Below are 6,403 nucleotides of genomic sequence, written 5' to 3'. Positions count from 1 at the left end.
TCTTTAGGTGCCTCGATACTTTTAAAATCTGACCTCAAGTGATTTGCCCAAGGTCACATAGCAAGTCAGTGGCAGAGCTGAGCATAGACCCCCCAGGTCTCCTGTCTGCCATGCTGCAGTCCTGTTCATTAGACTATGCTAATGTTGTAAGAACAACCTTGGCAACCTGCACTCCCTCCCTGCCTAATAAACCCCTACCACTAATACCCCCAAACCAAAATGAATAATAAAATCAGAGCCTCTCGCAAGAAGAGTTTCTCCCCAAAAAGGGAGAAATGCCAGAGACTCCATGAAGTACTTTGCTATTGCAATGGATTTTACATTGAAGGTGCTTAGATACTATGGTAATTGCCAGATAGATCAATCATATCAATAAAATCTCCAGTACTTCTGCCCTCGCTGTCTCTGCCAGTTTCAATAATGTTCCGCTGCCTAGCAGCGATGACTTAAGAAAGCCACAGCTAAAACAGGTACAGGAGTTGCAGATTTCACTTAAACTTGGCTTTCTGGGGCTTGCATGAAGCTGAAGAATGGGAAATGCTGTTTTGTTTTTAATCTAATTGTTTGTCCATGAATGGCTAATTTTAAAAGGCCTTCCTGCTTCTTTATCCCACACAACATGTGTTTTAAAGTTTGGGAACTGCTGAACTATTGAGTTATTTAATCAGATGTGTACTCTCCCCCTCCCCCTGCCCCCCCGAAGTCATTTATTCTGACAGCTGCACTGAACTGTGGAAGGACTGAACTAATCAAACATGTCCTGCAATGCATTTCATAATCCTTGTGTATCCAGTTAGGTAAATAGTCCTTGGAATTAGCTGAGGTAGAAATTTTAGGGGTTTATACCTGTTTACGTGCCAGAATTCCACACAGGACCATATCTGAGGACGAACTAGACAGGAGGTCACTTCTGCACCAAAGCACCCCTTAAGAATATAAGAATGGTCATACTGGGTTAGACCAAAGGTCCATCCAGCCCAGTATCCTGTCTACCAACAGTGACCAATGCCAGGTGCCCCAGACGGAGTGAACCTAACAGGTAATGATCAAGTGATCTCTCTCCTGCCATCCATCTCCACCCTCTGACAAACAGAGGCTAGGGACACCATTCCTTACCCATCCTGGCTAATAGCCATTAATGGACTTAACCTCCATGAATTTATCTAGTTTTCTTCTGTCACCCAGCCTGACTTGCATTGAACATGGATGTTATTTAGGGACAATCTGTTTCCCTAGCCTGTCCTTTATTGATCAGCTCCCTAGGGGTTATACAGAGGTTTTGAAATGAAGCCTATTGCAAGCTTGTGCTGGTGCCAGGATTGCTGGAGGTGGGGTGAATTCATGTTACATGGAGCCGTTCTGCTCAGTGCCCAAGCTGTGGGATTTACTTGGAGTTTTTGGGAGGACAAACAAGCAGTTTAGGCCAAGAGTGGCCACTAATTGTGGGAACTTCCATTGTTTGGAGCCAACCTGAAACATCCCATGCCCACTTTCACCTAAAATGATAGCTGAAATCAGCAGGCACTGTACGTGCTCAGCAACTCCAGAAATCAGACCTTAAGTGTCTCAGGCTGGGCAACCAAAATTAGTAGCCATTTTTGAAAATGTTGGCCTTGGGTTTGTGCTGATTCCAGGTGCAAATTCTAGTATCTAAGGGGCAGGTGGACAGTGATGGGTGGAAAATTTTTTTTGCCCTAAATATCACTTTATCCCCCTACAGCTCAATCAATACAGCATTTTGCTAAGGTGTATCTTCAAGAGATACATCTTAGCAAAACCTTTGTAATTGTACATGCTAAGTATATACAAATCTCAAGCTCCAGGGTACAAGCTGGTTGATACAAGGGTCAGGAAGGAACTTCTACCCATGTAAAGCATTGCACAGATGGGCAAGTGCATTATGTGCAGGTTCTGCCTTTCTCTGGAGCATCAGGTAGTGGCCTCTAGTGGCAGAATATTAGACTTAATGGACCAGTGGTCTGACCTGTTACAGCAATGGCGTAACTAGAGATGAAGATGAAGGATTAGCTCCTAGGAGCCATCCCCTACAAGGAGAGGACTTAGATTCCCTATTAGAGGAGGTAACCGATATTAAACTGATGATACATTTGATGAGAGATGGGCTCTGCTGCACGGTTTGGAGCCAAAGTTATGAGGTATTCAGAGCTGGGGTTTTAGTTTGGTCAGTTATTTAAAAAAAAAAAAAAAAAAAGTGGGCAGGAGTCAACAGCAAAACTCTGATTCAAACATCTACCAAAGGGCCAGGGGTGTGTGGAGCTGGCAGGACTGTGCTTTGGGCCCATCTCGACCCTTGAATTTGGTCAACAGCAAATTCTATGTCTAGATAGCTCGGGCATAAATGTTCTTAGCATGTTTTTGGTACAAAGGCAGGCTGCTTGCCCATGGATGCACTTAGACAGACTCCCGCCCCACAAAGTAGAGGGTGAAATCAGCCTTTTACCCCACAGACTTGGCTTCCAGATACCCGTGCTTGAATGTCCTTCCTTATTTTCATCTTTCCCCTGTGCTCACTCTGTACCATCAATTAAATTTGGCTTCAGCCAGGATGCTGCTTCTATTTCAGGCAGCTAAAGAACTCAGGTCAGGTTCCAATTTCAGACCCATCCTTGACGATGCTACTATCCTATCCCCCTTACCAGTCAGGAATGTGTACAATCACACAGCAGCCTTGATCCTGCACTGGAGTAGCTGGCTCAGCATCTAAATTTATGTCTACACTGCACACCAAGACCAGGCTTTGACTCAGGTTTGAACCCAAGCCCTCCTTCTGTATGTGCACAAATCAGTCTGACTCTTGTCAGCAAGCACTCAGAACCTGGGTCCTAGTACCCCACTGAAATTCAGGTCTAAAGCCCTGTCATTTTGTAATGTGGACACAGGTTGAGCTGCAGACCTGAGTCAGAAGGTCTGCGTCATGCAGTGTGAACTTGTTAGTGTGGCTGTGAGGTGTGCAGTGCAGTGCGCATGCTCAACTATAGGCTTGGAAAACTCGGGTCCACAAGCCCCACAGACCTGAGCCTACTGTGCAGTATAGACAGACCCTTCATTAGTGCCCCTTTGGTCCAGGACACCACATATTCAATCATTGAAGTCAATGGGAGTTTGCTGGATCAGTCCCAGCTCTGAGGAACATTTGGCTAGGAGCTAGTTGTTTGACTCCAGACAACTAGATTGCCCTCATCCTGGATGTTTAGTGTTTGTTAATAGAGGCTAATGCCTCTTCAAACAGAGTTTTTCCTGCTGGAGCCGGGCTGAGTAAAATATTCATACTTCTTGACAGCTGTTTGTGAAAAACAGAAAGCCAGCCAAGGGAGCTGCAGATTGGCTAGGTCCCAGCCCTGGAGTAATGCCTGCAAAGGCTGCATGGGCTAGCATTGTAGGAAACACTCACCTCCATAAACTGCTATTCTGAATGAGGGAGATTGGAGGAAGGCAGGGCGTTTTGTGGGCCTCTCCCAAAAGTGAATGGCGTTTCCCTGTTCTCCCTGTACGTCTTGCGTACCCCCAAGTTTCACCTCACTTAAAAACTACTTGCTTACAAAATCAGACAGAAAAATACAAAAGTGTCACAGCCACACTTGTACTGCAAAATTGTTTTCTTTCTCATTTTACCATGTAATTATAAAATAAGTCCATTGGAATATAAATATTGTCCTTACATCTCCGTGTATAGTATATACAGCAGTATTGTCTGTATGAAATTGTAGTTTGTACTGACTTTGCTAGTGCTTTTTATGTAGCCTGTTGTAAAACTAGGCAAATACCTAGATGAGTTGCTGTACCCCCTGGAAGACCTCTGCATACCCCCAAGGGTACACGTAGTCCTGGTTGAGAACCATGGCTCTAGATTAAGCAGTGGGCACTACATACATATTCCTGGTGTTCTGAATGGAGTTTGGAGGAAGGGTCCTCACAGGACTGCATGGACTTTTGGGAAGCATCACTGAGGTGTGCGGGGAGTGTGAAGGGTGGGATGTGAGGGAGGCAGGGTGGAGCACTGTTTAGCGGTGGTCTGGGAAATAAGAGGAGGGGTCAGGTCGAGGAGTTGCCGGTGCTTCCAAGCAGGGACATGATGCAAATGCCCGTGTTTCGCTTACACACTCAGATGGATGATCAGAACTGGTGCAGCAGGACAAATAGTTTTAAATTTAGGGGTATCCCGCTTTTCACATGGGCCAGGTGACACCCTGTGAACATGGCCATATTTCCTGGGACTGACCCAAGCGTCAGAGATTTGGAAGGGTGGCTTAGATAAGGATGTTACTGATTAAGCTGTTTCATACTACATCTCCGTTTAGCTGATGCCAGCTCGTTTACATTTAGGTTTGCCTACTGCATAGCAAGCAACAGCTCTGCTAAAACGTGGCAAGTCAGCAAAAATATCAACAACAGCCACAATGGCATGGGGAGGCCTCTGCACTGGACCTTTACAGACTGCTGTGGTGGAAAAAAATTATTTGATTTATTTTTACCTTAATTTTCTGGGGAAACAAAACTATTGTTATGAACCACATTCCTCCCACTCCCAATAGTTTCCCCGGTCCCTTAACAAAAACTTGCTCTTGTGAGAGATTTCATTTGTGGCATCCCCGCCACCCCCAACGCCAGGCTGGCAGCCATGAGTCCCCAGATAGTGCATGGGATTGGGGGAAACTATGTTTTCGGCTCAGCCTCCCTTCTTCCACAGGAGGCCAGGGGTGCTGTGATGGGACAGGTGCAGATTAGGCCCTGTATCCTGAGGATCTCCAGGAATTTCTGGCACCCCCCCCCCCAGCAGATCCCTAGGCATTTCCCCAGAGGGGCTGTCCCTGCGTGCCTTCTCGGCACACTTTCCCAGACAGCAGTGCCAGCCAGATAGATGCACTGACTGGCAACCAGCACCCGAGCGCCATGACCTACATACTGGGCTCCCAAGAGCTCGCCAGCTCTTCTCTGGGCAGCATTAACTAATTCATGACCCCGGGAGTCAGGACTTAGAAGGCAGCCATGCTGTGTTAGATCAACTGTTATCCAGCTCCTACCCCTCCCTGTTTCTCGGTGTGGTCAGTGGGCTACCGGGAGTTTCTGTGGATGGGATGGAGGCAGCGACCCAGTGCGAGGGGACAGTCTTCATAGTTGTCTTCTCCCTTCCGTGTGGCCCCACTGCGGCTCTGGTTATATACAAACCAGTCGCTACATGGAGCGCACAGCTTCCTGGCCGCAGTGTTCATTTTCTAATCAAAGGTGTTGATTATAACATGCCCTCAGTTCCCTGGTGGGGGCTCTCCCAGTCCTCACATCTCGAGGGCTCTTCTTTCCTTTAGAAGGGTTTCGGCCTCTTCCTCCCCTGTCTGAGGGCATTTCCCCTTCTCCTTCCCTCGTGAAGGGCCTCCTTGCCCCAAATCTGGGGCTGTGATGGCATTAGTAATCCAGCCTTTACATGGCAATCCCGGGATGTGATTGTAGCTTGTGTCGACGTACCCAAGCTGGCTTTAATCTGGCTAGCTCAGGTACCGTTGCAGAGAAGCCACGGCAGCACGGGTTTCAGTGTGGGCTAGCTGCGCAAGTTATTACCCAGAGTCCCTGGTGGGCATGTACAGCCCATGCAGAAGCATGTGCTGCCCTGGGCTTCTTTGCTGCTGGCACCCGATTAAAGCCAGCTCGGGTACATCTACACAGGCTGCATTCACACTCCTTGACTGCAGTGTAGACATACCCTTTGTCACCCACTGAGTCCTGTCATCTCCAGGGGTAGGTCATACTGGTGACCATCCCTCTCTTTTTCCTTCCTGCTCAGGGCAAAAAGAAATGATGGGTATGTCTACATTTAAAAAAAAAAAAAAAAAAGTGTTCTTTACTCCAGTTAGCTAGCTTGGGTTAAAATAGCAGTGAAGACGCAGCAATTTGGCTTTTAACTCAGGTTAGCAGCTCGAATTAAAGCCTATGGGGAAATCTGGAGTTGAATTTGAGCTGCTAACCCGAATTAAAAGGTGAGTTGCTGCATCAGCGCTGTTTTAACCCAGGTTAGTTAACACAGGTTAGCTAACCTTATTTAAGAGCACACTTCTTTTTGCAGATTTTTGTAAACATGCCCGAAATTAGATTTCACTTTTCTCCTGTCTAAACTAATTGAACGTGGTTAAGCTGCATGGGGACAACACGGCTGCATTTGTGTGTCGCTTGTAGCTACTGCTCCTGACTCCCTGTTGTATAATGTGCAGAGAAAGCACTCCTGCTATTCTGTATTTCTGAAAATCAGTAAAAACAATGTAAAAAGAAACAAACTCCCAAACCCCTTAACAAGCACATACTCCATGCAGAACAAAACAATTTCTGGAATTGTTACCCTGTCGCTGGGTAAGCACTTCTTTCCCTCCCCTCCCCTCCCCAAACTGTATTGTAT

The sequence above is a fragment of the Trachemys scripta genome, chromosome 19 (assembly GCF_013100865.1).
Source record: "Trachemys scripta elegans isolate TJP31775 chromosome 19, CAS_Tse_1.0, whole genome shotgun sequence".
Taxonomy (NCBI): domain Eukaryota; kingdom Metazoa; phylum Chordata; order Testudines; family Emydidae; genus Trachemys; species Trachemys scripta.
Note: the sequence above shows the minus strand (reverse complement) of the source record.